Source organism: Macrobrachium rosenbergii, chromosome 1, assembly GCF_040412425.1.
Source record: "Macrobrachium rosenbergii isolate ZJJX-2024 chromosome 1, ASM4041242v1, whole genome shotgun sequence".
Classification (NCBI taxonomy): Eukaryota; Metazoa; Arthropoda; class Malacostraca; order Decapoda; family Palaemonidae; genus Macrobrachium; species Macrobrachium rosenbergii.
Genome location: NC_089741.1, coordinates 55012664 through 55036784, shown reverse-complemented (window position 1 = coordinate 55036784; position 24121 = coordinate 55012664). Strand labels below are relative to the sequence as shown.

At 35.6% G+C, this 24121-nt stretch overlaps 1 protein-coding gene across 4 annotated transcripts in view; it reads left to right on the top strand.

Annotated features, from left to right (window-relative positions):
• Positions 1–24121, top strand: part of singed (fascin domain-containing protein singed) — a 369629-nt gene that overhangs the window by 256862 nt on the left and 88646 nt on the right. The window contains exon 1 of one of the 4 annotated variants that reach the window (XM_067103394.1): positions 17262–17570. The exons of the other annotated variants lie outside the window; for them this stretch is intronic. The gene's annotated coding sequence lies outside the window, so the exon portion shown is untranslated. Of the gene's footprint in view, positions 1–17261; positions 17571–24121 lie in introns of those variants that run through there. 4 annotated transcript variants of the gene reach the window in all.

The window sequence follows — 24121 nt, the reverse complement described above, 5'->3', positions numbered from 1 at the left end:
CGACAGAGACCAGCTGCTGCTGTTCTCCATTTCATGTTCGAGCTTTCACGAGGTCACCTCTTGCTGCTGCTGCTGCTGCTGTTGCTGCTGCTGCACGGATTTTATAGGCCAGCGCCGTGCTCAGTCTAAGACATATGTTTTCGAAAACCGCTCGGCGGTGTTTGTTCAGTATGTTAACTAACTTTGCTTTGGGGGTCTTACATCATGTGCATGGGAATCCAGTTACGTTCAGATAGAGGTTTCTTAGCAAATAATGCCTTCTTTCGAATTGGAATACCGAATTTGTTTGGTTTGTGTGTGTTTTGTCAAGCTGGAATCGCCTTGAATAGTAAGAGAACCAAAATCAGCTTTATCATTGTCGTTATATTTTGTAATGCAATTTCGCTTAGTCTCTTGGTAAATAATACCTATTTTCGATCTGGAAGTTGTACCGTATTTGGTTTATTTGTTTTGGGCCGTAAGAGTTCTCGCTGTATTTCGTAATTAAATTCGGTTTAACTTTGGTCTGGTTTATTACGTAATTTGAGCTGCTTCAGGTTTTTGGAGATTCTGTCTTTACTGAGTTTTGAATTTCCGAGAAAATTGATTAAAGATATATGCAGAATGAATTTTTTTAGGGTGATTTAAAAGACCAAGTTTGTGCTACAAAATAAACTTTTAATTTTTGCAATTCGGTTGATTTCGTTTTTTGTTTCATAAGTAGTGCGATCTGCTTCCATTCGTTACCTTTGAAATATGAGCTATTTCAAATCTTACTAGTCTTGGTGAATAAACATTTGCGACAAGTACCCTAATGAACGAATGAATGATTTTAAGTTATCAGGCGTCGTGACTTCTGCGGTCATTGACGCCGCCAAACTAAATACCCTAAAGCATCTTCATCCGTTAATTTTATTATCTGGTCGAAATACTATAACTAATTTTATTTAACTCGTGTTAATTCTGTAACATTTGTTCAACATTGTCTTTTCTTTTAATTATTTCACAGCACTAGGTAATGAAAATCAGTAGAACATAATTGATAACCTGGATTATCTAAAGTGTAGTGTCCTTAATATGCATCTCAGTTGGTGCATTTTCTAACAGAATAACACGCAGTCAGCCGGTAACTAGGAGCATTTTTTGAGGCTGAATGATTGTTCTTTATTGATTATATATATATATATATATATATATATATATATATATATATATATATATATATATATATATATATATATATATATATATATACACACACACACGTATAATACACACACATACATACATACATATCTGTTTTATGTATGTGAATTCGTATACATAATGCATGTATTAAAATTACTGAACTATTTATCATTAGTGCACAATAGTCAACAGAAAATTACGTATGGATAATTTCGAATTTGTGAAAACATTGAATTTTCTCACAATACATCCTCACTGACCTCTTACATACGAAACTTTTTCTTGGTAGTAAGCCATTCACACTACAGACACTAGCTGGACGATTATATGCAACGGAGATTACTGTGTAGTTTAAAATGCAAACGAAGAGTTAAAGGACGTGCGTTTCTAAGTGTTATAACGGTAAATCCCATCTGTTACGCATTGGAGAAGTGCAGTGTGTTAATGATGTTATGTCTGGTAGAGGCCTCTCTTCTTCATTATATATATATATATATATATATATATATATATATATATATATATATATATATATATATATATATATATATATATATATATATATGTATATATATATATACTTATATATACTTATACACATTCACACTCGTGCGTGTGAATATTCCGTTCATTTGCATGGGACGAGTGAACCGAATTTTGTTAAAGTTTTACGGGTCTGTTACTTCATAGGCAAGAGAGATACCTTATATTATGTCTATAGAATACATTACATTCTATTTCATGCAAAGTAATGTTCGTATATGAACGTTCCTCACGGCAGAATATTTCTTCGTTTTCTGGTGTGAAACGGTTTAGTTATGGAATAATATCTATACTTCAATGACAGAGTATTTGTACAGTCAGTTTTTTATATAAGTCCATTCTTAACAACTTGATGCCATTTTGCAATACATGAATCTTTAACTTTAAAAGTCATAAATGAAGTCGATTTACTCTTGAAAAGTATTACAGAACTGCAAAGCAAAATTTGAGAGAATATATGTGATTATCTCCAGGAGAGTTGGCCAGGGCACCAATACATTTCCGGTCATAAGGAAACTGGGCTAAGAAAGTAAAGAATAGGAAAGGCAAATAATTTAACGGAAATAGACTCTTTGTGAGAAAACACTGGCAATTTCTTTTTTTTTTATATTATTCTTTTTATGATACTGACAGTGCAGTATCATGTTTGGCTGCAGATTATAGTTATTAAGAAGTCCACCCTTTTTGGGTCGATTTTTCCGCTGTCAGTTGTTGTATTCATCGGGGCAGAATTTCCTGATTCTGTAATTGCGGTCAAAGGCGGAGAGAGAGAGAGAGAGAGAGAGGGAGAGAGAGAGACAGAGAGAGAGAGAGAGAGTCACTCTTTCTCTCTGCACACATAAGCATTAAGAAAAACAACAAATATAACTAGGCATTAACGGAGGAAGCGTGAAATTTTTTCATCCTCTCTCTCTCTCTCTCTCTCTCTCTCTCTCTCTCTCTCTCTCTCTCCATATATATGTATATATATACTGTATATAATATATGTAGTATATATATATCTGTGCAATCAAAATGGTGGAGCATACTAACTTTATAATAATAACAAGAATACGTCCCCCCTCTCTCTCTCTCTCTCTCTCTCTCTCTCTCTCTTCTCTCTCTCTCTCTCTCTCAGTCTGTCCGTCGCGTCTTGACTTCCCAAAGGAGGAGATTTTCTTTGCAAACGATCCGTGACGAGGAAGTGCAGGTGTAGTTGACGACGCAGGCGAAGGGTAAGACCAAGGTAGAGAGAGAGAGAGAAAGAGAGAGAGAGAGAGAGAGAGAGAGCAGAGGCCTGTGGCGACCAGGACCAAGATCTTGGAGGTGGTGGTGGTGACCGCTCTCGGAAATACCTCGCTCTTATTTGTGGAGACTCCTTGTCTGCAGTCGGTTTATTCCTTCTCATTTTCTTATTCATGGTGCAAATGGTGTAACGTCCACTGTGCCGGTTACTTTCACCAGGTGCATGTAATTTTAATAGCCAGTATGCACATGTATCTGAGGTCGCAAGACCTGTATCTGTTGTCACTTTCTACTTTCAAGGAAAGTCTGTGTGTTGTTTAAGCTGCATAGAGAAACTCTTTCAAGTTTTGAAAGCAAGAGGCAAGAGGACATATTGTTTGTGTTTTTATCACAGTAGGTTTTATATGTGCAGACATCCATAAATTATATATATATATATATATATATATATATATATATATATATATATATATATATTTATTTATTTATTTATTTTATAATCTGTGTATGCGTGAGTGTATAAAACTAACGTGTCTTTATATAAGTAAACAGAACTCTGTTTTCTTTCATAAGGACGCGGAGATACTCTTGTGTCTCCGCGCTGCAAACAAAAAAGTGGATGACAGTTGTATAAATAAAATAACTTTCTTTTTTGCTTATTATGCCAGACGAATGAAGAAATTTGTCCTTTTTTTCATAACATTCCAGTGTTCCAGGCTGCAAGCCAACCGTCGTAACTGGTGTAGCTCGAGCTATGAAGCGAGGAACAAGTTTTTGCCGACTTTGCTCCTCTTGACACAAAAACGCGGTGTTCATTAGTTTATGTTTTTTGGCAAAAAATTTAAAAAAAATAAAATAATATAAAATAATAATAATAAAATAAAAATATTGACAAGAATAGAATGTTACATCAATATTCTCTCTCTCTCTCTCTCTCTCTCTCTCTCTCTCTCTCTCTCTCTCTCTCTCTCTCTCTCTCTCATAATTGAATAAGAAACTTGTTTGGCAGTTTTGACATTTTCTTCGTTAGTGGGAGCTTCTTCATGACTGGCAGCTTATTTACTGGAAAATTTATGTTAGTCTTCATTACTTCTGTGTTGGTGTGTGTATTTATGTGTGTATGTGATTGTGTGTGTGTATATATGATCGTGTGTGTGTAGAGAGAGAGAGAGAGAGAGAGAGAGAGAGAGAGAGAGAGAGAGAGAGAGTGCTTGAAATTAATTTTTTTGTCATTTCACCAGTGCCCTACAAACATGTATTTCCTAATTCTATTCGGCTGTCATATGTAACTGGAAGCGCACATAAATAACTGTGGAGTGCCATTTTACCCCCACGTGTTTAAATACGGTTGTTTGTGTTCAAAAAAGAAATTGACGGATCGTTGGTTCACTAACCAGGTTAATGTTGTTATTGCAAGGGGAGACACTGTCTCCCTGCACCGAGAAGTGAGTCCACCCAGCCAAAACTGTTTAAAGCGTTGAAGTGTGCCGGAATGATAACAGGAGAGAGAGAGAGAGAGAGAGAGAGAGAGAGAGAGAGAGAGAGAGAGAGAGAGGAAAACATTGTACTATTAAATCATAGAGGCTTCACAAATGTTCTGTTACACTTTCGGAAAGTAAATATCAAGCTCTTTAGGTCTAGGAAAGAGAAGAAGAGTGAAACACGGCGTCTCATAGAATTGGGATAGAACGTACTTTTATGACCAAATGAAATGATAAAAATGTGATTATTCAATTTTGAACAATAAATTTCTACTCTACGGAGAAAGAACAAGCTTTCTTAAACTTTGTATTATAAATCTCAATTACTCCTACGTACCAAAAAAATATAGAAATCAAGGCTTCACCCAGTACAAGCAGTTTATTATCTGGTGAATTAACCAGATGCTCGCTTGACCATGTTGAGTGATGTCTGTTTGTAGCACGTGTGGAGTATGTTTACCGTCAGAGTTTGTTTTTACGGTGTATGTGAGAAGGCCGTTACATGGTCCATATGTTAGATCACTCTATAAAGCGAGTGATTACCATTTTACATCTCGTTTCTTCCTGTTCTTTTATTTTGCAGTAGTTTCTTTCCTATATATATATATATATATATATATATATATATATATATATATATATATATATATATATATATATATATATATATGTATATATATATATATATATTATATATATATAGTGTGTGTGTGTGTGTGTGTGAGTATAATACGCATAGAACTACGTTACGCACATTTACATAATGTACTTACATAAACCTTAAACTGATGGCTTTCGATTCCCAGCATTATCAGTAAATGATTTCCATAAACGAGTCTATTTAGAATTGAAGTTTAGAACTAAGAATAACTTTCGCATGTGATTTTACAAACAGACTCATATTTTCATCAGTAATATTCCCTTCAGAAATCGCATCCAGATCGTATAACCTTCACCTCCCCCGAGAGGAATATCATTCATCACGGAACATTGCAAACAGGACGTTAAAACGTCACAGACGATCCAAAGGCAAACCTTCCTGTGTTATGTCCCAAAACATCGTCCAGAGCGACGTCGCGACGTGTCACGAGGCCTCTTGGAATAATATTCCCATTAATAAAACCCCCTTTTTACCTATGGTTTTGGCTGGGTGAAACTCTCTCTCTCTCTCTCTCTCTCTCTCTCTCTCTCTCTCTCTCTCTCTCTCTCTCTCTCTCTTTGTGGTGGAGAGTGGAAGGTTTCATCTTTGCCATGTGCTTCTCTTTTTCAGCTTCAGATTTCGCTGGTTTAGGTGACACGTAAAATGAAGTGGATTTTTATCAGTGAACTGTTATAGGAGTATTTAACCTGACAGTTCTTATCAGTAATAATAATAATAATAATAATAATAATAATAATAATAATAATAATAATAATAATATTAATATGAAGACGAAGAAGAAGATTTATTATTATTATTATTATTATTATTATTATTATTATATTATTATTATTATTATTATTATTATTATTATTATTATTATTATTATTATTATTATTAATGTGTGAATAGCCCATACATTAACAAGTATTCTCAGCAATAGTAGAAAGCGTGCTTAGATCTCTCTCTCTCTCTCTCTCTCTCTCTCTCTCTCTCTCTCTCTCTCTCTCATTAGCAGCCGCGGGAGCTCACGTTTCTCCCATTTACCGCTTTCTTTCATAAAACAGGATTGATTACTGCGACTATTATGGGTGGTAGTGTTTACGGAGGTTTTGTGAAGGGGGAGGTGTAGTCTGTAAAATGTCGGGGGAGGGGGGGGGTTGGTTGCTTAAACCACAGTAATATAAATAAATGCGCACACGCGCTATACTTCATGCCCGAGGCATTTGTCTTTGCCGGGAAGAAACTTCCCTGTGTCTGTTCTTATTTTTTATTTTTTTTTTGTCTTTTGTTTTGTCTATTCCTTTATTTTGATGTGTTACTAATGTTGTTTGATGTTCATGGTAGAGTTAAATTATTGTTACATTTGGCTCACAAGTTCGTCTATTTGTTATTTCATTTATTTTTTCTGCTTTGTTTTCTTGTTTTTGATCTTTGTGTATCCTTGCATTCACATTCTCGCATGTCTTTGTTTGATGTTGTTATCTCTGGTGTCCGTGCACTGGTTAGATTCGTTGCTCTTTTTGCATTCTCTTTCTATGTTTACTCCTCTTCATATCCAAGAGTGTTTTGAGTCTAAAACTCTAAAACTGCATTTAGAAGCGCAGTATTAGAACTTCAAATGCGTCTTATTTTTCAGTCCTGCGTTAATTCAAAGTACAAGCAAAGCAGTCCTTTTTTCTTTTGAGAGTAATCCCATATACGGCATTTATAACCTACGTAAACATAAGCTTATTATGACACATCTTATTGTTATGTGTAGTTTCAGGTATTAAGGAAATATAAGAGAAATTTTTCTCTGACTACTAAAACCTGACCATTCAATAATGTTTTCAGTGATTCTTATTCGTGAAAGAAGTGCTGGTTCCCAAGAGTGATACATTTAGTTATATTCATATCATTAAAAGATATAAAAGGTGGAGGCAATGCGCGCATTGTAAATGTGAAAGAAATCTCTTTGCAACGTGACTGTCTGTGGAGACACGGAAAAATTACAGCCAATAATAGGTCATTATAAACCAGCAACTGTGAGTTTCTCAGCAGGTGACACAGTTGGCGTATTTGCTTGCAGGTGTAAGTAATGAATGTCATAGCGAGATTTTTAAATCACTATTTTTGTGAATGCCATAGTCTCTCGATTGCTTATACTCAGGATGAATCTCTCTCTCTTTCTCTCTTATCTCTCTCTCTCTCTCTCTCTCTCTCTCTCTCTCTCTCTCTCTCGTCAGTGGAAAACCATGACTTTGTAGGGCACTCAGTGACCTATAACACGTATATGCCATAAAAGCAGGTCCCTCCAGGCGTCATTACATTAAGGAGAAATTTTTATTGCTGCGAAAGTAGTGGTCAACATTGATTAAATTTATGTGACACTTCTCTGCTTTCATCTCGGCCTCTTTATTTTCCCTTTAATTGCCCTTTGTTTATTGAGGCTGCACGACTGGCTGACAGACAGACGGAAAATTATGTCAGTAGGCTGAATGAAATTTTAATGGCAAGAATAGCAGCTCGTGTAGAGATACATAGGTGATGTTTTTGTTCAAGACTAGCAGCTCTTGTAGAGATACATAGGTGATGTTTTTGTTCAAGAATAGCAGCCCGTGTATAGATACAGAGGTGATGTTTTTGTTCAAGAATAGCAGCTCGTGTAGAGATACATAGGTGATGTTTTTGTTCAAGAATAGCAGCTCGTTTAGAGATACATAGGTGATGTTTTTGTAGTAATCTTATTTTTATTCTTCCTTGAAATCTGAACTCGTAACATTCCAATGGTTTCGAACGTAGAGTTTTGAAATTGGGAATACATTGGAAGACCGAAAGTTCCAGAGCGCCTACCATGTCACTGCAGTACTAGACAGGCAGAAAATTAATGTATTCCTCTCCCACAGAAAAAGCATAAGGGGTTGCTTTCGCATTTTTTCTTAAAATTCACCGAGTTGAATTTCAGTGCTCCAGGATCATAAGAATTCAGTGTCTATTAATTTAAAAGAAAAAAATGAGGGATTAATGGCTTTTTCGTAAGAGCAAATATCTGTATAAAAATCTTGATGGATTTATCAGAATATCTCTACCTGTTCTACGATATTATTATTATTATTATTATTATTATTATTATTATTATTATTATTATTATTATTATTATTATTATTACTGTGGTTGTTTCATAATATTTCACAGCAAATTCTATCAAGGTTTCCTAAAGCTAATTACAAATTATGTTGTTACACTGTCATCTTTGATAGTTGAAAAAGTTAATGCGTTATTTAATAAGTTTTATAACGTATGTGTAAAGATTGATTTAATCTGGATCTTCTTTTGGTCAAAGTGAGTACAATAAACATAACTGCATTTGTGAGAGACTTTTTTGGTAAGATGTTAAATATTAAAAACCTGCAAGTATGGCTGTTGTCAAGAAATTTGACTGAAACAAATTAGTAATTATGTCGAATTATATTTTTTGTTCTTTAAGTATATCACTCAAGTAATTGACATTAGTATTAAAAAAAATTCTTCAGATATAACTTATCTGAAGAAAGAAACACTTTTCTTGAATTTTTATTCTCCGTTAGGGAGAACTCTGATATGATTATTAGACACTATAATTAGAAAATGTTCAAACTTCACACGAAACTTAACTGGCAGTTTCATTTTCGTTCTCATTTTGCCTAGCGATTTTAAATTAACGAATATTTATATAATCTTCCATAAACTCTCTTAGCTTCGTTTGAAGGTCAACTTTTTATAGATTTAATTGGAAAGTCATTAAAATTCTAAGGAACAAAAATTTACAAAATGGCTCCCCGGTTGTTAAGTCGAGCAAGTGGCCGTCTAGTTTCGAATTTAGGCAATGGTTAACGGAAATAGCAATTATTAAGGATTCGGGAAATGACCTCTTGATCTTGAAACGAAAGAGTTTATGCTATTTAGGCATGGTGATGTCACCACCTACAAAAAAAGGGGAAGGAAGTTATCTGGTATCGGGTGGGCTTGGGGAATCAGTCGTGCCGCAAGGCACTCCACTTACCCGCCGGAGTGTGAAATGGCTTTCCAGTTGAGGCGTCTGCTCAAGTCTTTTTTTTACACACACACACACACACACACACATTCAAAGTCACCTTTAACCTAAACAAATTCTGATGGAGAAGAGGGAAGGGAGTCTTTGTGGCGGAGGGGGAAAAAATTCACTTAGGTTGGGAGTAACTTTTGCAGTTAGGGGAAAAAGTTGCTGTTTGGTAATGGAAGGAAAGTTGGTGAAGGGAGGTTGTTTGAGAGTTGATTTAGAGCCCTCAGACGGGGAAGGCCAAGTTCAAGTGTGTTTTTCTTGCGCGTCTTCTGTCGTGTGTTCTTGAGTGGTTGGATATTTGCTCTTTAAACTTTCAGCCTTACCAAGCCTTTGAATTTGGTAGTAACTTTTTAAGCATTTTTCTCGGTTTTTTTTACCGCCATGTAAATTTACCGTTAATTTCCACATGCTTCTTTTGTTTTTCTATAACTCCACTTTTGTGCAAATGACTAGTTTAATTTGTTACTTCTACATCCCCTTCAACAGCTTACTCATTTATATCCTTGTGTTGTCATAAGGCCAGCTCAATCTAAAACAAGCATCTCACCTCATTTGGAGCTGCTATTTTTTTCCTTACTTGACCAGTTTTTATATTTTTTTTAATTATCCAGATACTCGTTTGATTAACATGGTCCAGTTTTGAAATGTGTATTTTTCTTTGGAAATTTCCATTTAACTGCTAATAGTGATCTTAACCTTGTGTAGTTGTAACAAGGCAAGTTCACATCGTTTACTATATTTTTGCGTTACTAATGTATGAATTATGATGATGATACTGATGATGATTGTTGTTGTTATTGTTGTTGTTTTAACTGTTGTTCCTTGAGCAAGGACTGTAACACAACCCATACCTTCACTGATGTCATGAACATGTAGAGCAAACATTATGTTGTGTTGAATTGATTGTTAGCTTCCCAAATTGTAAAACTGGGTTGATTATTTTTATGAACACTTAATATCATATTTTAATAGGGAAGTTAAAAAAAGTAATTCCTAAGGGTGTGAAGCATGCGTTCTTAGGATACCTCCATGACTGCAAGCATATGGGGGTTCCAGAATAATTAATCAGTATGAAATTTTGGGCATTTTTCATCTCGAGTTTTCTTCAGGTCTCACTGTTACTCATTGCCCTATCAAAACAAACACAGCAGGTTCCTAAGTTATGGTTGTTGTAGAGTAAAGGCTGCCAGGCAAGGGTTTGAGGGATGATGTTGCAAGGCTTAATGCCCTTGCCCCAAGAAATGGTCACGGGAGGTATGTACAAACGGTGTACGACATTCGTTGCTGGAAGGACCCGCCAAGGTTATATGAGTCCTGGTTGGTGGTTACCCATCCATTTACTGGCCAGTCCTAGTATTGCTTAAATTTTGTGACAGCGGATTAGAGCATAGAGGTCATGTTCTCTGGGGGCTATTGAAGGATATAATTCAAGTAGCTACTCTTTGTATTGATTGATATAGTATGCCTGAAGGACCGTCTTAGCTTTTGATTTTTTTTTTTTTTTTTTTAGCAATATTGTACAAGAAAGCATGTGGTCTGATCTACTTAGTAAACTCTGGATTCTATCGTACTAGTCATCCTAACTTAATTTATAAAAGATCTACCAAGTGTTAAAAATTTGTGTGATGCAACTTTCCTGTTTTCTTCCGAGCTTTATCCAGTGCTTATTGTGTCCTTATATGATTTCCTTTTTATCTTTTAACATGAGAGAGAGAGAGAGAGAGAGAGAGAGAGAGAGAGCGAGCGAGAGATTTCGTGCATCAGATTTTACAAGACATGTATTACGAGAGTGAGCATTCAAAAGAGTTCCGCCCTTCTATTCACACGTGAATACTGGCTGCATGTATATAGGCTGTGCGTATGTCTGTATGTATGTATGAATGTATCGATCAGTCATAGACACGACTAGATAAAGCCAGCGTCTGTTGTTGAGCTAGAAGGCCAGACACGAGTGATGGTTTACGATAAGTAGGGATGATAAACGCGTCTCATCTTCCCTCCCTCCGACAGACTCTGATCAGAGGGCGTGAACTATGAACGCCATTTGCGATCTGGGTCCTGGGTGTAAGCATTTATTGCATTGACAAAGAGTGATTGTTACGCCAGTGGAGGCTCTGTAATACTTTATACAGCAGAGGTTGTTGTTCGTTTGACAGTGATAGAGAGGAAATTGTTATTAATATATTATGTTTGGGAAATGGTTGATGATGAGGTAATTTATTTCTTTGACTACATACATACATGCACACACACACACACACGCATATATATATATATATATATATATATATATATATATATATATATATCTATATATATATATATATATATATATATATATATAAAGAGAGAGAGAGAGGAGAGAGAGAGGAGAGAGAGAGAGAGAGAAAGAGAGAGAGAGAACAACCTGTAAGCACTCTACTAAGGCATGAAGTATCTTGACTACATTTTATGCTTCCATGCCTTCGATACTCACAGAGAGAGAGAGAGAGAGAGAGGAGAGAGAGAGAGAGAGAGAGAGAGAGAGAGAGAAAGGAAACGACTCATCATCATAATTAACCCTCCTTCAGGACAATTCTTCTTCCATTTGCTTCCAGACTCTCTCCCCCTCCTCGCTTCCTCACTCAAGGCGTCCCCTCATCTCCCAGCAAATCATCATCTTATTATGTGACTATTCCGTGACCTCATTATTGTCGTTATTTCCCTTTTCATATTTAGGGAACATGAAACGTCTCTTTAAATAGCTCCTGGCTTTTGGTCATTGCTTCTTGATGCCGCGCCCGCACGCGCTGTCATGGTATTTCGGTGGTGGTGATTTTCTCTTTATAATTGTATGAATTAATCTGTTGTCTGTGGTGTTTCCTCGCATATGGACGTTAAGCTCTTTGGAAAGGTAGTAGGCAAGATAATGACATTTCTAACTTTTACAAGCAGCGTTACTAATAATAATGGAAATCCTTCTTCTTCTTCTTCTTCTTCTTCTTCTTTATTCTTCTTATTATTATTATTATTGTGTGTTATTATTATTATTACATATTATTTATTATTATTTTTGAACAAGGGCATCCTCATCATGCATAATTCTTCTTCTTCTTCTTCTTCTTCTTTCTTTTTCTTCTTCTTCTCTGTGCTTCTTCTTCTTCTTCTTATTATTATTATTATTATTATTATTATTATTATTATTATTATTATTATTATTATTATTGGACATGGGCATCCTCATCATGCATACTCAATTAGGGGTCAGTTAAAAGAGAATGATCTCGGGCTAGACGACGGCATTCCTCGACCGTAGGAACGTTATGTACTGCCCTGGAGTCCGTACCAAGATACCGCCATGCTTGTTATACTTAATTATTTAACTGGTTCTATATATGTTAAATTCCCGTGCTTTTAAATGCATAAATTTTAAAGTTTATTAGTGTGAAATATGCAGATATACGAATCATTGATTTTTTTTTATTGTGTGATTGCACGTTCTAGTTGAACGAAAACTATGTTAAGGGTTGAACGTTTGCTTATGATAGACATTATTGTGTAACCTATTCTAGCTTCAACTTTTTGTAACTGGATTCAAAAACAGTTTTTTTTTCCGGCTGTTTGCCACATTCTATACGTTTTTAGTTTTCTGAAAAGAAAACGGCTGTGCCAACTGTGTCTGTCCTTCCACTTTTTCTGTCCCGTCTCAGATCTTAAAAACTGTTAGGCTGAGGCTGCAAATTATTACAAGTTGATGATCCACCCTCCAATCATCAACCATGCAAATTGCAGCCCTCTAGCCTCAGCAGGTTTTTTTTATTTTATTCAAGGTTTAAGTTAGCCATAATCGTGCGTCTGGCAACGATATAGGCCAGCCACCACCCGCCGTGGTTTAAAGTTTCGCTGGCCGCGGCTCATACATCATTAGAGACAGGACCACACTGAAAGACATATCTATTTTCGGTGGCCTTGTTATACGATGATACAGAAAACTCGATTGCGCTGAAGAAACTTCAGCGCATGTTTTACTTGTTTATGTTCTTTTCTGGATCCTGGTATGGGCACTTATAACGAATTATTATTATTATTATTATTATTATTATTATTATTATTATTATTATTATTATTATTATTATTATTATTATTATTATTATTGATCAATATGGGCAGATATATATATGAAATAAGTCAAAAAGGCCCTAAGCTTGTTGAGAAAATTTCCAAAGAAAATAAAATAATATGCGTGGAAAACGATAGGTATATAATATATCAAAGAGTTCTATACTAGAGATAAATAGAGTTAGATAAGGGCAAACAAATAAATACAAAATACATGTATACATGCATAAATAATATACTGGCGTATGAATTATATTTTTATCAAGCAAAACATTCATATAAAAACTGCATGTATACATGTAAACAATACTGGCGTATGAATTACATTTTTATTAAGCAAGACATTCATATGAAAACTGCATGTATACATGCATAAACAATACTGGTGTATGAATTATATTTTTATCAAGCAAAACATTCATATAAAAACTGCTTGTATACATGCATAAACAGTACTGGCGTATAAATTATATTTTTATCAAGGAAAACATTCACATGAAAACTGCGTATTTCTTTCAGTTAAATTCCTTGCAGATTCCAACAAAATGAAACAAATCGTTGAAACGAACGAATATTTCATTCAAATTTTCTGTGCTCCTCTCTCTCTCTCTCTCTCTCTCTCTCTCTCTCTCTCTCTCTCTCTCTCTCTCTCTGTGGTATGATAAACGGAACGAAATGTGTAAATGTGAGCCGAGGATTTGAGAGGATTGCCAGTCCCTTTCCAAGATTCAACAATTGTCTTGTTTTTGCAGTTGTCTCATTTTTTTTCTACCCAGCCAGAAAGTCCCTCCGAAAATAGCATAGGGGGTCAGGTGTGTATTTTGATATCGCGGATTTCTAGTTATTTATATAAGATTTTTATGTATTGAAGTCATGCAACGAATTTCTATATCTGCAATATGCTATTCAGGGTGACTTTATTGACTAGGATTGTATTTATCTTGAGTGTGTTTCTATACAACACGACAACGTATTATTATTATTATTATTATTATTATTATTATTATTATTATTATTATTATTATTATTATTATTAGGAGTAGTACTAGTAGCAGTAGTAGTAGGAGGAGGAGGAGGAGGAGGTGGTAGTAGTAGCATTAGTAATAGTAGTAGCAGTAGAGTGAGATGGAGGAGGAGGAGGAGGAGGAGGAGGAGGAGGTCAAGTCGTTTTTAATTAGGCTCGTTAACTTACCCAAGATAATTATTCTCTCGCGGGAGAGGCAAGGGACTGCCGTGATGGATTAAATCCGTCAGTTTAACAGTATTACTATTGCAGTAGTTGTAGCTACTTTTTTAAGTTTACGCTGTTTACCGGTAAATAAACAATAAAGAAATTAAGTCTTCTTTTATAGGCCAAGAGAAAACTAGCTCAAAACCAGTTTTTATTTTGTTTTATGGCACGGTTCAATAAAAAAATATATGGGTTTGTTATTGCAACGCCACACACTCTGTTGGAAGTTATATTGTTATTGATCACATTGTTCTTATTTCTCGGCCCTTGCGTAACTTCAGCAAAGATGGTGAAGCATGGGCATTTGAAACACAATAGCACCATGATGGTGAAACGAAGTTCCAAAGTGGTCCCGCTGAAACTACATTACCGCAACCGAAATCAGAAATGATTCCCCTGTGCAGTGAAAACCACCAAATGGGTTGCTTTGAATTTATATGCCCGTATACTTGGAGTTAGTTCCAGGCCATCTACTCAGCAGTATTATCATTATTATTATTACTTTCGACTCACAGGAATGAAAAAATTAGATTTGACGAAACTGAGGGTAATTTTCCATTGGAGATTTCTGTTGCATTTACGTTCTCTTAGGGAAATTGAATGGATGATAATAATAAATGTCAAACGGCCTTGAGACTGGGATGTAACTGGTTACAAAATCATTAGTTTTATCATCTATAGAACAGATACGGTACATTTAGATCATTATTATGATGTATTAACGCTACTTGCCATCAATTCTGTCATTAGAATTTGAGTAAAGGCTGACTTGAAATCAGAGTTTTGAAGCCGACTTTGTGTTGAGAACGTTACTGGAAGTTTCAAGCAATAAAAACGTAAACATTCACATCTGACACAATTTAGTCATTGGTTAGAGAAAGACCTCTTTTGGTAGGGACAGAGATTGAGGTTTTACAACATGGACGACTTAAATTGATAGGAACGACTTATCTCTTAATCTTTTAATCGTATGAAATGTTGACACAAGAGAAACACCCTTGCTTTTGTTGCGAATATTTTAAGCTGAATTTTTATGTTTGCAGTTTAATATATACATACATACATACATATATATATATATATATATATATATATATATATATATATATATATATATATATATATATATATATGTACATATAAATGTGGCCATGTCTTTACTGTGTTTGTATGTAACCATGAGTGCTCTGTGCAATTTCTTTATATATCTGTATAAAGATGGTTATGAACAGAATTTATCATTGGTAATTTGAAAAACACGATATACATTCATACATACATACATACTGTACATACATCATACGCAATAATAATATATATACATATATATACTGTATATATATATATTATATATATATATATATATATATATATATATATATATATATATATATATATATATATATATATATAAACTGTGAGAGCAGAAGGTCTAATAGGAGTTAAAAAGTATGGATGTAGACAAGGGAGAGGTGCGTAGGTGAAGAGTTTGTTATGGAGCAATCATATGACTCAAGTTCAAAAGTATGTGGAATACATGAGTCTATAAAAGCTTGCGATAGAATTTTCAGAGGCAGTGTAGAGGGTGTTGGAAACGTATGGCATACAATATTATTTACTGAGAGTGATATAGAGTGTATATTGGAGTGAAGTATTGTTATGAGGGTAATTGGAGACCAAGAAGATGGAACAATGAATGTTAAATGGAAGTAGTAGACCGGAACCAGCAGATTCTTATTGGTGTTTGATAATAAATATAACAGATGATGATAGAGAAGAGGTGAGTCACAGAGTAAGTGTAGCAAAGAAGGCAACATTACGTGTACGCTGTACAGAACCTGAAAGAGAATTGGAGAATATTATGGAAGCCAGTTTTGGAATGTCAGGGATTTTTGTGTCAAATCTGCTAAGTGGGAGTGAAGTGGGGATGCTTTTGCAAATGAGAGAAAAAGAGTTAAATCTGTTGGGCTGAACTGTTAGTGTAGTATTTGGCATAAGGAAAATTGGAGGGCCGAGAAATGCGTTGATACATACAATCGGTAAAAGAGTTAGCATAAGGGAAAGGATGGATGGAAGTATGCCGAGATGGTTCAATCATATGGAAAGACTGGAGGACGAGACGTTTGTGAAGAGTGTATACTGGAAAGAGTAAAACACTCAACATTCAGGTAACGGCTGATATGAACTTTTCTACAAAGGAAGTTCATCTCCGACTCAATAATACGATCATAAATGTAGCATTGACCATCATCCTTTTCTGAAACCACCGTGTTGTGGGTTTATGGGTTACTTCTGAATATATTGACCATATATATATATATATATATATATATATATATATATATATATATATATATATATATATATATATACAGATATATATATATATATATATATATATGTGTGTATATAATATATATATATATATATATATATATATACATGAGAAAGAAAAATGTGGCATGATCTTAAGGAATTGATCGACCCACCTTTGTGAACGTATTGTAAAGTTATTTAACCAAATCTCTCCAACAAAGTAAAATTTCAGTAAAGTGCTAAGTTAACAACAGGTTCGAGATTATAGAAGCAATATTGCTGCCGTAAAAGATATTCAAAGAGGTATGAACAGATGTATACCATGGATCAGATTCTTAAACCGAATCGCTAATCTTCAGGCGAAATCTCTCGATGAAAAAATGACCAGCCTTTGGAGTGGGTAGGTTAGGGATAAGATTCTTTCTCTCACCCCCTTCCCCTCCCACCAAATCCCCACCCAACCATTCCACGCTACAGAATACAGACCGCGAATGAGTCACATTCCCCGGTCGGGGACTGCCATGGTTCTCTACCCAAGTACTACCGCACTGGTAGACTCTGAGACAAGGGACCAAGACCGGGAGAGTCCTGGGACCGACTGGGAGATTCAGCAGCAGACTAACAGACGGGTTCCTCCGACAACCCGAGCGCTGTGTCTCACTGCCTCGGTGACTCGGTCTCAGTCTCAGTTTGAGTTGAGCTGGTGAAGTGTAAAGGTGTGTTAGTCTCGCGTGATAGGATATATTCTCCTAAGAGAATCGGAGACCGGTAACACCATCGAATTTCAGCTCCAATAACGTATCCAGTGTACGTGTTTTGTGCCACTTTTGAGCATTTTGTCACTCGTTTTAGGTTAAGGTTTTATTTAGTAATTATTGTTCCATTTCCAGTTGTAAGATGAGATGCTTTAAACAAGGAATTATAGTCAGTACATGTACTGTGGTACATATCGAATGAAGAAGGTTCCTGTGATGTCAGCGGTAAGCTGTGATTATCCTCTGTTGTGGAGTTTTTACCGGTCATGTTACTCGCTTCAGATTTCCTCTTTGAGCCTATAATACCTCGTGATCTTTCTAGCACAGCCCATACTGGAAGGCTCTCGAGCAACTGTTCATGTTGTGGTTTTACCCCCACAAACAGTATTGTCTGTCAGTGCTTGTTCTAACAGTAATTTGCTGTACGATTTTTTTATGGAAATTGTGAAGTACCTAGATCCTCCTGCCGCAGTATTTACAAGTTGTCCGAGTCAAAACAGGTTTTGGAAACCAACACATGCTTGATCTTAGAATACTACTCCATTGTTGTAAGTAGCCTAGTTGAAATTTAATAATGTGTCGATTGTGTAGGGAACATTGTTTATAGGTAGGATGAATGTGCACACACACACACACACGCTGTTTATAGGTAGGATGAATGTGTGCACACACACACACGCACACATAAATATATATACATACATACATACATACATGTATATATACAGTACATGGGAGTAAGTGCTTACCTTACTAGAACTTGAAGTTAAAAGGAACTCGGAAGTTTTCTCCTTTCTTATGATAATGGGGAGCTTGTAAGGGTTATTGGAATTTGAAAACTTCCATTGAACACAGTTGTTCCAATTTACATGAATATCTTTTCACGCTAAGCGCGAATGTAGCAAACTGTTCTCGTAGATCAGCTATTGCATGTGTATGTTTAGTCGACTCATTTTATGGGGCTAAATTTAGAATCTTATAATTATTCCGAGATCTGCTCAAGCCTCTAGTAACAAAGGCTATGGTTGTTAAGTATCCCATTTTGTCTGACCTTGAACTACATCTTAAGCCCCAGATTAGTTTATGAAAATCCAAGGGGAATTGTAGTAGAGCTATAGGAACAAAGCATTAATTTGTATCAGCGGCTTTATTGTTCGTATGTGTACTTTGTTCGTGTTGCAGATTCTCCTAGATGTAGGATGAATAAATTGAGGGGCGGACTATAAACACTAGCTTAGTCAGAATCTTATTTCTGAAAATACAATAGCAGGAATCTTTGGAGTCAAAACGTTGACCGTGTGACTGAGCAGTTTTATACTCCGGCGAAAGAATATTTGAAGGTATTGGTACTTTGATCATGAACTTGACAAGCACACTGCTTAATCAGTTATTAAAGTTTTACCGAGTGGAAATAACTTTGCTCTTTTAACGAATTTAGTAACGTTTTGGTTGCTACAGACATTGTATACGTATTTTATATGGTGCTCAGTAGATAGCCTACATTTGCTAAAGTGTGTATTTGCTAAAAGGAAGATAGGCTTATAACTGAGACTTTTAAACGTACTGTCTTGGTTTTTAAAGAAAGGTAATTTTCTTGATAAATGTGAAGGCTTTTACCCGTGGCCATTATCTTCGAAGTACGCAGCTAGCTAGTTGACACCACCCACTTGACATTCAGCTGTACTTTGGAATTTGTTGCCAAGGTTTACCTTCAGTGGGTGTGCAACATTTCATGGAAGAGAGATCTGTGCCACTTGCTTAAGGATCGAACGTGATCTACAGTGTATAGTGCAAATGGGGTCTTATTTTCATGTTGGTTACTTCCGTATTAGACTTTTTTTAAGTTTTTTCCACAATCGTATTGTTTTATTTAAGCTTATATAGCAAGACCTTTTTTTGTTTAAGTTTTTTCCCACAAACGCATTGTTTTATTTAAGCTTATATAGCAATACAATTATCATTTTCACCTTGTCCCTGAGGATTGCTTGTATATTTTGAATAATTTTTTTTTTTGGGGGGGATGATACACGAATGCTTTTTAAATTTATGATTTTAGAAGCTGCTTCTTGTACATCTCAGTGGTGATGTATTCTCACAAAAATAGTTCCTTGTATACATTTCTTCTGAAGATGGGTTTTGTCGGAATTAATAACTTACTTCAATAACGTAGCTCAATATAAAACGTTTGCAGTCTTAGAGTGTGCTCGGATTCCAAGGTAGTATGTATTATAATTCCCTGGTGGAGCATTTTCTTGTGATTTGGCTTTCTCGTAGGCTTTGCTCTTCGGTTTAGCATCTTGAGATAAGGTCGAGGGAGAAACGAAATGCCAAGTGCCGTTGTATTCTAACGGCCTCTCTAGGAACCATAGGCTCAGGATCTGTGTACAAAGGCTCTAGGCCTAACAGACATCAGTGTCTTGACCCTAATGAACTTATGGTGTGTATGTTCGTGGGAGAACCAGATCGTTGGATGGTGTGTGTATGTTGTGGGAGAACCAGGTCGTTGGTTTACATCTGAAAACGGAACGAGTCTTAGTGCAGTTTGCTTGATGTTACTTGTTTTTGCACAGGCACGTTATATTTTATGAGCAGGAGAAACAAAGTTTTCGTTACTAATACTAAGGAGACTTGAAACTGTGAGCCACACACAAACACACACACATTTATATATATGTATGTATGTGTGTAGATTTCATGCCTATCCAGTTGTATATTATATTGAAACATTCCTTCTTACAAGTGAGGGTGAATATTTGTCCATTTTTTTTATTTCAAGTATTGCTGAAGGAACATTCAAAATATTTATATTTAGTGTTTAAGGTACAGCAAACAATGCTGATCTCTTTATGGTATTGATACAGTAGTATTGCGTTGCAAAAGTGGCCGAGTCATATTGACATGATATATTAGGTACCCAAACATTGATCGAGAACGCGGTGACTGTCCATGTTTAAAATTAGTGTAGGATGTCAGCCACCGGTCATTGCATTCATGATTCAGCAGTTATCGGCCGTATCAGAGAACTTGTCACTCTTGTGATGACCAGAGGCAATGTTTGACCCAGGGTTTTTTTTTTTTTTTTTTTTTGGCTTCAATTTCCTACGAACTTTTTTTCTAGTGTTATTGCTTCCTTGTAAGACAATTCCCTTCTTAGCCTAAGGTGACAGGTGTTTTTTATCCGAAGTCAGTGTCTTTTGCTTAGAGTAAGCAATTTAAAGTCAGGCTTGCCGCTTGCAAAATTCGCCCTGAATTAACATGGTTTGAATACCTTACCCGAGTAATTAGTCACACGTCGTGATTTTCACTGCATGCTAGTTGAATGCCCTTTGCGGCTGTGGAGATTTTTTATTCATTTATTTTAGTGAAAATTGGGTATACAAGGACTTGAAGTCCCCATTTACATCGTGGTCAAGGGCGGGGGTAAAAGTTTCTGCATTTTGGACACAGTGGTGAAATGTTTTTTCAGTCGGAAAAAGGAATTGATTTTAACATTTAATTCACGCGTTGTTATGTATTTCTAGTTATATGTCATAGCTGTTGGCGTAGTAACTTTCATATACTTAATATAAAGATAATAATTTGCCAGAACTGGTTCTTTCATTTAGTGACTCGGTTCTTGGATCCAACTGACAGCAATATAATCTCGGGTTATTTTTTTTTTTTTTATGATTGTCGGAGAGTACCCGTGTGATAGGAATTTATTGTTATTTTTCAGAAGTTTATTTGTGATTCAGTTGTGTTTTTTGTTACTCAGGTTTTTTTTTTTTTCAAAGTTAGTGCCAGTTTGCATTTTCTTGAGAATTAAAAGGTGATAAGAGCATCGACCATTGATCATCATGCAAATTAACACTCAGCCTGTCAGTCAAAATTGTTTTCTCCTTATTTTAAAGAATTGTTATTTTATGTGCATTCTTGGTCATCTGTGAGTAGATCTATTGAAACGATATGTGATTTTTTTTTTTTCATAAGGGGCATTTTATTCTGCTCATTATTGACGGAAAAGCCTTTATGATTTGTTGCTGATGTGTATAACCTTGAACAGCATTGAAAAAATTACTTCCTATAAAACCGCTTCATTTTCCTGTGATTTCAGTTCAAATTTCCTATAGGGCGTTAGTTTTGGCGTTGGAAAGCTATAGCTATTTGGCTTTCCCATATCCTTGACAAGAGCAGTCGTAAAATTGCAACATGGCCAGAATGAAATTAAAGGCCCGGAAGTGACAGAAAATGCTGGGCCTTGGGTCCGGATAATATTTCTAGAACGTTCGGTTGGGCGAAAAAAGGGGAAACAGTCATTATAGCGTCCAAGAGAAATGTTCCCTTGGGATGTTTTTTATTGGTAGGCTGCGGTGAGTCCCCACATGCTTGTTTTCCTAGTGGCATTGAGACCAGCATTTCCTTCTCATTCGTGACTATTGCACTTTTTTAAAAATTTTATATTTTTATGTATTTTTATTTATTTATTTTTTTTTTACCGTGCACGTTTTCATGAAGACGTATTGGAAAGGAAAGGCATTAGTATCCAGGACGGGCGAGAATGTGTGCAAGATTGGCTAGGGGGCGAAGGGGTGTGTGTGTGTGTGTTTGTAGGGGTGTGATGAGATGCTGGTGAACCTTTATGGAAGTGTAATAAGCAGCTGATTCTTATTGTTTTGCTGCGCTGGAGATCATCTAAGATTGAGTAGTTTAGGTATGATTGTGGCAGTAACCATGTGTTGTTTTGTCTCTGGAGCCACTCGTTGTTGGGGAGACGCCGTGATGTGGATACATTTATTATATTATATTATATACAATATATTATATATATATAATATATATATATATATATATATATATATATTTATGTTGTCAATAAATGTGTGTACATAGGCTATCATACATCGAGATATATATATATATATATATATGTGTGTATATAGAACTATATATATATATATATACTATATATATATATATATATATATATATATATATATATATATATAATATATATATATATATATGTGTGTGTGTGTGTGTGATAGAGAGAGTGGTATTAAAGATGTGACAGTAACAATAGGAAAAAAATCTTGGAAGCTCGTGTCCATAACTGCGTTGGTCCGAAAGTGATTTTGGCGTTTAACCTTGAGGCAGTTAGTGGTTCCTCGCTTTTCAGCTCCTTAGTTAAAGAGGCAATGGGCGTTCTCTTCCAGAGTGTAATGGCAATGAACATTTCCCCCCCCCCTTTTTTTTTTTACCAGTGACGCCCCTGGAAAATTTGCTGTGGCTTTGCACAGTATAATTAGCAGTCAGTCATCTTAAGATTCGAAACATTTATTTAAAGTATGTTTTATGCTTATGGAGTATTTTTTTATTTTGGAGTGTGCGGGTTTTGAATAAGAAATAATCTGACATTTGTGATGAGTTCTCGGAGGTTAATTAAGATTGGGTGACATAGGCTCTGATAAAGACCGTTTATTTAATAGGAAAAAGGCTCATTACGTGACGTCCATAGAGTGATATAAAGTTTCCTAATAACGAGAGCGTAATCGTTAATATAGTGCATATCACATGTAATGTCATTTAATATAGTGCATATCACATGTAATGTCATTTATTAATGTTGATATTGCTTTCAGCACTAGACTGTGATGCCGTGTTCTAGGTGTGTGTGTGTCGTGCCATAACCCAGTTACACCATCATGGAGAATCCTGAAAAAAAAAGTGGCAGAAAATTAGTGTCATTAAACTGTTAGTGAATTTTTAGTCCATTTATTTTTTATGATCGACAGCTGCATGGAGTTTTTGCAGCTTGTTAGCTGAAATTCATCTGAAATCGTGTTTTTCTTTTAGTGACTGTACTGATATGGTTTAATTTTTTTTGCATAATAGTCATCTCTGATCGAATTCGACTGCACTACTATTAATTCCAGGGACCGCGAGTCTTCGTTTGTCTCAAATATCTTTCAAGCTAATTATTTGATCGAAATGGTACTTTGACACAGTGTACAAGACACTTCCCGCTAATTTTTGGTAATACAGTGCATTATCAAATGGTGTTAGTTAAGGCGTTTACTTTCGACTCATAAAGGCAAAGTCGCATGAGTCAGCAGGACTAATCTACGCAATCGAACGTCCGCTATCCCCCATGGACAGGAAAGTGGGTTGAGGGAGGGGTGGGGGAGGGGGAAAGGAGAGGGAGGAACGGGATGGGGATAAAGGACGTTCGAATGCATAGTTTGACGATGCTTGGCAACACCATGTAAGTCAAGAGTAAACGCCTTAACTAAAACCATTTGACAGTGCACTATATTACCAAAAATTAGCGGGGGGTGCCTTGTACACTATTTTAAAGTACTTTTACTATCAAATTATTAGTTTGAAAGATATTTGAGAAAAACGATGACTCGCGGTCCCTGAAATGGATAGTAGGCTACAGAGGAGGACTTACCTTAGAAGCCACTAACAGCTTGTTTATTCATTCCTTACTTATGCTATTGCTCCGTTTTAAGAGGAGCATATGTGTATGACTCCTGTATCTTTGCTGTGGTTCTGATAAGTTTTTTTTTATTGGTTTTTTGTTCGTTTCCTTTAGGAAATCGTTTGGACTATCAAGGGCTTGAT